Here is a 9,927-nt window from a genome sequence, read left to right as displayed (position 1 = left end):
GTTTAACAAATTATTAACACTTGAGCATATTATATACAAACAAAAACAAGGCCGAGTTAAACTGATATATATTTTTTGTGACATTTAAGTAACTTGTACCTTAATATTACTCAACTCATTAATCGTATTAGAATTATAAGATAACATTGAGATAGAAACAACTAATATTAGTTTTAATACGACAATATTTTTCAAAAAAAAAACAAACAAACTTATTAATACTTCAATTTATAAATTAATATGGGCAGTACTTATACAGTATGTTTGTAATAAAATATAATATTTTCATGATTGAACACAAAATTAATAGGATGATAGTATTAAAATTGTAGTTTGGCCTAACAAACATAATACAAATTATTATTATTATTATGTACCAACGTAATTGAATATAATGCAATTATCTGGTATTAAATATAAATGGTTTAATTTACTTTACAAATTACGTATAATTATAAGTATAGTATAATATTATGTTTTCCATTTTTCCATCCATTATACCATTAAAATATTGTAACAAAACATAATGTACCATAGAAAATGTACGTAACATGTTATTCTATAAAAAAATCCTGTATTATAGTTACGTATTTATTACTAAAAGAATACTCTTTGCAATATTGTATTATTCGTAGAATTGTGAGATTAATTTTTTTTTTTTTAAGCTGCTTTTTATTTGATACTTAAAACCAAAAGTAGGTACCATCTAGATGCTAGAATTATTTATACAGTGTACAATAGAATAATAGAGGCCAGTTGGGTTATTTGCTTGTAGAAAAAAACACACATTATTGCTGTTCTTGCAAAATCCTGCGCAATTATAAATTTTAATCACCACAAAGATATCTATGCAGAAAAAAGAAACGAAATATAACTATATCTAACATTTCTTTGGTGGTCATAATATAAATTCTTTTGTTTTAAATTTAACATTGTACGATATTTTCGATGAACTACTACACTACTACCTAGTTAGGTTAGAATAATGGTTCAATCCAACAATGGCTCCGTGACTTCATAAATATTAATAATATAATATATTTTTTGGTTACTGCGTTTTTAAAGCGACACGATTTGAAAAAAAAAACAAAATATAGTTTGAAAAAAATGCTTTCTTTAACTCTATTATAATATTATATTCATTAATATTAATAGTTTTTACTATATACTTGATTTTTATATACTCATACAATTATTTTTATTGTATCTATATATCTTCAGTGCAACATGTTGTATTCTTGTACTTTAAACAATTGTCTTAATTGTATTGATCATGTTATACACCGACCTATTTGTTTATATTATTATAATTATTTGCTATATTAATTTTAATTATGTTAGTTTCTGAAGGAAATTCGTATTACTACATGCATATAAAATGTATGCGACAATTATTATACAATCTCATTAAAATACTAACAAGGATTATAATTGATCATCAGTTGAGTCTTAGAATTGGATGATATGATTAACATTATATTATATTTACATTTTATTCAGAAAAATGATTAAAAAAAATAACCTATACCTTTAATCCATACCTAATTTTATATTATTATCAAGCGAAATTTAAATATAATATATATATTTATACCTCTATTTGGTTGTTGTTGTTGTTAGGAATCTTGTAAGAAGCCGGGTATATTTTGATTTCTTGTTTGTATCGATACGTGCAATTGGAATGCGTAAGTCAATTCTTGGCAATAAGTAGGTAAGTACATTAACTACAAAACAATTTTCTTGGGTCAAACTATTTAGTTGACTTGGATATAATTTATAGATTATGATACTACTTATAGTACATACATCAGGGTTGAAACACTTTTAATTTAAGGGAATGTTCCCAGATTTAATTATATTTCAATTTGTTTCCTTAAAATGTATGATGACATAATAAAGAAATCCAAGTTTTTATTCTTATTATTAAAATTAGAAGCCATAACAACAACAATTATCGGCTTATAGATTCAAAAATGTCCAGACAGTAGTATTACGAAGCACTGAGGCACCGGACGACGAATACAATATTAAATTAAACACCTTTAATTTCTTAAAACTTTCTAAATATTGTAAAATTGTACCCGAGTATCTGATCTAATCTCTATACGTCTATTATCTTAATTATGTTTTTCCTTTTTAATATTATGTATACATATCATACGTTATGGCCTTAAAATTAATATATATATATATATATTATAAATATATTTATGCTCCCAATACACATATTACATTAATAGGTATTATATCATATCAATACTTAATATTATTATATGGTAAGTATACCTACCTATTACTAATCAGCTAGCTGCAATATTATTATATTTCGCGTAAAACAGTTATTGTTTGCCGAACTCCCGCGCATATCATAATATAGGTACCCATTTACAATGATATCAGTTACCTATCTAAATGTAACTCCTGTATGGTTTTAGGCATTATACTTATATATATGTACATACATACACAAGAACGCCCAAGCAAACACAATCGTGACTTACCCACCGTAGAACTATAACTATTCCTCGGGGAAAACCCAAGTTTCATCATTATGTACCACTGGCTAAATAAATTACAATGCAATCTGTTCAGCGTCATTAAACACGAAGTTTGCTGGAGTACGACGTGCACTTTTAATTATTAAACGCATATTTGATATACATAACAAAAAATAATAATAATATGCATGAGGATTATAAACTGAATAAAATATATTTTACACACTAGTAGGTCGATTCAAAACGATATTTTTGTCGAATCAAAACAATACGCAAACAATACGCGATATATTTTTTAATTGTGTATATATGTATATAATATATTGTTATGCCATCAATATTATTCAAATTACATCGAAATCGCGTACTGAAAACAATTAGTTTTTAATATAGTAAAACCTAAATTTTTTTCAAGAAAAAATTATTGAACATATTATAATATTTGTATTGGTAAATAATAATAATATAAACCACTATAAATAATACAACCGCGTGGAATTAATTTGTATTTAAACGCATGACGTTTTTAATCATTAATTCATTTTAGACAGATTGTTTTGTTTTATTCTAAAATATTGTTTATCCTTAGCAATTGATATAAATAAGCAATTACAATAATTGGAACGTGAGTGCTATTTAAAAAAAATAATAATATTAATAATCTATGGAATTAAAATAACATAAATCTTTTGGTGCGTTTGCCTACTCAACGTTTATGACACTTGACTTTCAAAATAAACTTGACCCGTTACTTGCTTTTATTCTGCAGATTCACATTTTTGTGTAGCCTTTAGTCAACTTGTACGGTTTTTCATTATTCTACACATTTTAAGGACAATTTAACGCGAGCGTTAAAACAACAACGTAACAATCTTAAAAAATACAATATTTCAAAGTCTAGATAGAGTATAAATGTTTTTTTTTTTCATCAGCTACCTTCTATTTTTTTTAAAATCTTTTTTAAAATTTATACTCACATGGACTTCCCAAAATACAATTATTCCACGAAACGAAAAAAAAAAACAAATATTTATTATTATTATATAAATTAATGTACAATTGTATTTTAATCACTTATTGTTATAAGTGGTAATAGGTACGCACAAAATTAATGAATATAGTTTTTATAATCTTTTCTATTGTCCTACTATAAACCGAATAAAATATGATACACCGATATTGATTGATGGTCTTTTAAGTCTGCATATATAATATTTTTAGTCTTAGTGAAAAGTTAGCGCAATAAAAACGTAAACCTTAACCTATGTATGTCTTATATTTATTTTATGAATTAAATAACATGTAATAACAATAATAACATGTAAATCATTTTTGGCGATATCTTGTACCTATGTAATATTTTGTATAAGCAAATAACTGTGGTTCTTGCACCTGCAAAATTAAATATGAATTTATTAAAAGTTAGTTTATGTAAATTAATCATTGGTATATAGGTAGGTACTGAAACTTTCAACAAAGCACCATATATATTATTAAAAGGCTGAAAATGAAGAAATTAAATTTTCTGAATTCTCTTTGAAGCAGAGTCCCTACCGAAAAATTGAAACCTTTAAAACGTTACGTTCGTGAGTCTGAAGTAGAAAAACTTAGTCCGCCAATAACAATTTTAGAAATATCCCTTTATTATAATTGTGTTTAAAATGTTTAGGTATTTTATAAAAATAAACATTGAATTCTTAAAGAATTTAAAGAATTCAAAGACCAAGATTAGAACTCAGAATAAGACGAATAATTCATTATTAACATCAGAAGTATTTAGTTTTGTCACTTAGTTTAAAATAATCTAAAACTTTTTAACTCTTTAATTCTCAGTCAACTCTTTAATTGTTTGTACATTATTCCTACAATTGAACACTAAAATAAAATAAAAATTTTTAATAGTATATATAAAATATACGCGATGTTTTTGTTATTGATCAATGTTTTAATTCCATAACATTTACGTTTTTAGAAAAATAATTAATTCAAATATATAAATATATTATGAAATGTCCTATTAAATTCAAGCCGATTCTCTAATTCATTTTTACTCAGTAAATTATAATTTAATTTAATTTTAACTCTTACATTACAGTGACGATGGTGGTATCCTAATAAATGGCAAGATACACTGAAAACCTGCAAATAAACTATACAGCGGGATGAGTTTTAAATATTTAAACTGCAAGCGTTTTAATAATTCTCTACATTCTCTTTTCTTAACAGCTGGAACTTCATACAAATCGGATACCTTTTAGAAAAAAGAGAGTTTAAGAGTTATACAAATTAATCACTTTGTTTGTACAATTATACAAGTTAAATATTGCTCTATTATCATTTACATTTATGATGAAAAAAGTTTCATTTCCAAGAAGTTCTAAAAATAATGGCCATTAAGAAGATAATTCATTCTAAGTAAAAAAGTTAACCATAAACATGTAAAACTTTAAAGTTTATTTATTTGAACAAGATAAGATAACGAATTCCTACCAGATAGCTATTATAATGTACGAGTATTAATACCGACCAGTTGCAATATTAACCTGTATTAAGTTTTGTATTTAATTGATACAATTTATCCAAAACAAATATATTTGATCAAGTTCAATTGTATTTCGACAAAAGGATTTTTATACAATATTCATATACATTAAGTATATAATTTATTTAATATTCTCGTTCTTGAAATTGAAAATAAATACACTTTAAATGTATGGTATTTTATCCTATAGGTATAGACAGAGTTAAAATCATATTTATCATCGTGTAACCCAGAATCTTAACTGTCTTAAATATCAAGAATTATGAATATGAGTTTAAATCCAAGGAATTTAAATTTATTAAAAAAAAAAATAAAAAAATTAGTTACCTAATAATTTATAGAGTAAACATTTTCCTGTCTTTATCACTTTATTGCGTGGTATTTTTAATATTGTTAATTTACATTATAAGTTTTGTTGTAAGATAATTAGTTTTTAACAGCCATCGTCAAAATAATATATTAACTATAGGTAGTATATTGGTTATTTCAGAATATTGGATATTATTACTCTGTAAGTGTACAAGACAACTTTTTTGAGTGGAATGTTTTAAAATAGTTTATTTCATACAGACAAACTAAAGATTAAAAATTATTACACCTATATTATTGTAATTTATAGAAATGTCAATTTTTCTATTAAAAAAACAATTTTTAACGAAAATGTAGAAAAACCAACTTAGATGCCATGGTCAGAAAGATCACTGGTTTCAAATCTCTCTCCAAGGAAGAAAAATTTTTCTATTATTTTACAACTTTTCGATACAAGTAGAGTACTAATATTTTTACGGAATATTTATTTCAGTGTTTTTTAGATAAAATTGCCATTTATAAGACATAAAGAAAATATTGTTGTACTACTTTCAGAAATTTAATTAAAATCTATACTTACTTTAGTTCGGGTTTTGTTTTATGGGATTTATAGATCTAAATTTTTACTAAAACAATCAATCAAAAACCTCGTGATTAATATGACGTATATGATAAATATATTAAACTCATGATATTATACCTACCATATATTATTCTAGATGGTTTTATAAAATCGTAAATTATACTTTGTTTAATTGACTTTTAAAATCTCATATCTAATTTAACAACCGAAAACAAATGCGTTTGTAATCTTACTATTGTATGAGTGACAATGCCAATAAAAAAAAAATGCCGAAATTCAAAAGTATGTTGTTATTATCGTCACGAACACAATTATGGTATTCATCGTGACTTAAAGCTATCGACATTTGTTAAGAAAAAAATCAGTCGACTTGCACAGAAAAAACATACTATAATAGCTACATTGTTAATTATAATGTTAACAAAATTACCGCCATCTATCTATTCAACAACACTTAACCGTCGCATTGTCAAATGCTCAAGAAAAACATCAGAAGTGATTACATTAAAACAATGATTAAGATTTGCTATATATGTCTTATAACATAGGTAGTAGCTATACACTACATACAACTCAAAGTTAAAATAAAACCTTTGAAATTCTTTTCGGTATTCAAGTAACACATCTATTTTAGCTACGCGTATATAAACTACTTAATTTTTATTAAAAAATTAAAACAGAAGTATTTTGTGTACTTAAGACATTTGTGTCAAAGATTAGTATTTTTACGTATGTAATTGACCAGTTTACATTTCCCATACAATTTTAATAATTATTAGACTTGGGCTTTTATTTTGTATGGGTTCATAATTTTACTAAAATGCAATACTATTATTATCTCATTTTGGCGAAGGCGTAACTCAAGCATATACGTAATAAAAAATATTCTAAATAATGTGATTGTATCATTTCATTTGTTAAGTAGCCTATGAATTAGGTTAGATGTTAAAATTATAATTTAATAACATTATATTATTTCCATAAATAAAATTTCTTTAGAAGAATGAAAAAAAAATAAGGGTGAAATACAAACATTATTTAATAATACCTGCATAACTTCGATGCTTATAAAAACATATCATAAGATATAATTTGTTAATAATATTACTCTTACATGTATATGAAATTATTATGTGTATTATATATATATATATATTATGTTCGTACATACCATCGTATATTTACATGAAAAATAGTCACAGATAAACGTTGGAATTATTTCATTGAAATTCATTTAAAAAATGCATTTTTTATGGAATTTATTTTTATTTTTTTTAACGTAATACTGTACGTCAATAATTATGGATTATACTCTTAAATGTGTGAAGAAATCACGAGGTATTTAGTAATATAGGTACAGAGAAATATATTTATATTAAAATAATATAAATAAAGTTGTTAGCGAAAACTATGGACACATTGCAATTGGATTTTTATACTATGGACACAATGTAATGGTTGGTGCAACACAAACTATACGAGGTTACCGAGTAAATGAGTTAGCGACTGCCGAGAGTGCATAGAGTGAAAGCTCATACATTATTATTATACAAATGAGGTGGAAAATTGTTACCGAGTCATCAACTGTTCTCGCATATACTATCACGGTGAACACGAAAGTACAATACTTTCAACAAAATTCAACAAAATTTAAATCGCCGAATATAATATAATGTTTTGCTAGGTGTTTATAAGAATTTTTTTTCATTTTTCTCGGCACAAAAAGCAGAAGTTTTGGTGTAAATCATAGAAGTCGTAAAATTAAATTTTTCAATCAGTATTTAATTAACATTTTCATTGTCTAAATGACAACCCCGTGTGTGTATAGTAAAAAGTCATGGAGCGCCGTGACAATAGTAATTTACGTCGTCACTCATCTAAACGTGGAATGCTTAATATGTAATACACATGTGGGATAAACTATAATTATTACTAACTATAATAATATGTTCGACGTTCACAAATTGAAGACCTGAAAGAACGTCAAGAAAATTATCATCGTCTGAACACGATACCAACAATAATTATAATATAATATGGTTATTCGACGGTGAGTTAAAATATAATATGTATGGAATTCCAATAATCATGTGTACGAAGTGTATACCATAAAAGAAAAAAAAATTATTGGAATCTAATCAAAGTAAATACGACTATAGTCCATAATAAACATTTAGGGTACAAATACTGAAAAAAACACGTATGTGTAATATTACAAGTGCACCTACGTACATTGCAATATTACGGTGTCTCAAGGTGATTGAAATATTATATACCTAATATGCATATATATATACATTATACACTACAGGTCGATTCACTGAGCATACTTACTCCATATTTCTTCTTTAATAACGCAATTAGCTTTTCAAAAATCATTTTTTTTGGAATTATTAAAAATACTTGAAAACCATATTACATAATACTATCGAGATGTTTTGTAATACTTATGAAGAGTCCTGACGAGTTAAAAACTACTGTCCTTCAAATAGCAGAATCCCTATTCCACTGTAATTTATTTGACGGGTGATTTTTCACTCACAAATATTTGTATCGCCACGGGAAATTCCTCAAGTAGTAAAAAAATTTTTAGAAGTTGATGATATGATAATATGATAATCTTTGTAATTACTATAATTTACTGTATATATTGTAATTAATTTACGCTTAACAACTTCATGATAATAAATTTTTTTTATTATATCAATAAGTTCGATGACCTTGTATGTCCGAAGCACTTTAAAATAAAAGAAAAAAAAATTATAATATATGTATATATATTTAAAAATTCTAAATTTATATGAATTGTTTTATAAACGAAGAGCTAGAGGTGAGCATGCATGGTGAATCATACCTTATATATATATTTATATTTATTTAAAATTAGTGTACTTAATAGTTAGAGTCGAAAAGGACGTATGGTGGCAGAAAATAATAATAATAATTTTTTGTGTACAAGTAAAACAGTGACTGGAAAACGGTACGTGGTGCGGTGAAAGGGTGGCATTGAGTGGAAACCGTGTGGTAGTCAGAGAGTGGAGAAGAGCAAAAGGGTTGCGTCTGCGTGCGATCGCCAACACCGCCGACGACGACGCCGACGACGACGACGACGACTACGGTGGCGGCGGCGATCATGTCCTCCACCTCCAGCACCGCCACCATGCCACCAGCCCATCATGTGGGGTGGTAAAACGCGATGCAGACTGCCACCAAAATCACACACCGCTCTCGGAGTCTGTGACGGAATGACTTTTGGTACACCAGCGCGCGTCCAGAGGCAGACTCATTTTCGTTGATACGACTTTGCGATACCGTGAGTACGATTATAATATTATTATTAAATATCGCATGCAAATAATCCACGAGATATAATATACTTTACGAGTTCGTAGCACGACGCGAAAACTGTCGCGATAATAATGATAATTTTAACAAAAATAATATTTATAATATTATAATGCCACTGTTTAAAATAGTCTTAATGTCATCGTAAAAATAAAATGCTACATGTTTTTGATAAGATATTATATACACTATAACAATAATAATATTATACGTCAAGTTTGATACAATTAATGTCATACAAAAAAAAAAAAACATTTTTAAAGAAAAAAACAGACTTATTATAGTTTAAAATTGTGTTTTTTGTTAGATTTTTTACTTTAAAGAAAGATATCAAATTTTTTTATATCATTTTTCGAAGCAGAATATTATTCAGAGTATTTAGATAAAAATCAAATTTTTTACTACCTTGTGGTTTGTTAGTTATACGTATTCAACGTTCAAACGAGTATAATAATAATGTACCAACATTTTGCGGGATAACACTTCACTCTACTCATCTAAACATTAAATACTTATAACTTAAAGGTGGAAATTCAAAACATTATATTACCCAAATAGATTAAATCGAGTTAGATATAGATTCTAATGGACCGTCCGACCTTAGAATAGATCAAATTTTACTATTCCCTGGAAAATTGAATATTCAAAAT

At 26.1% G+C, this 9,927-nt stretch overlaps 1 protein-coding gene across 2 annotated transcripts in view; it reads left to right on the top strand.

Annotated features, from left to right (window-relative positions):
- The first annotated feature begins 9,105 nt into the window (after nt 1–9,105).
- LOC107162781 (C3 and PZP-like alpha-2-macroglobulin domain-containing protein 8) overlaps nt 9,106–9,927 on the top strand; it is a 145,107-nt gene continuing 144,285 nt past the window's right edge. For both annotated transcript variants that reach the window (XM_015509829.2, XM_015509814.2), the window contains exon 1: nt 9,106–9,245. The gene's annotated coding sequence lies outside the window, so the exon portion shown is untranslated. The remainder of the gene's footprint in view (nt 9,246–9,927) is intronic.

Source organism: Diuraphis noxia, unplaced genomic scaffold (assembly GCF_037042655.1).
Source record: "Diuraphis noxia isolate RWA-SAM2 unplaced genomic scaffold, SU_Dnox_SAM2 contig0002, whole genome shotgun sequence".
NCBI classification, from domain to species: domain Eukaryota; kingdom Metazoa; phylum Arthropoda; class Insecta; order Hemiptera; family Aphididae; genus Diuraphis; species Diuraphis noxia.
This window is presented reverse-complemented; position numbering and strand designations above follow the sequence as displayed.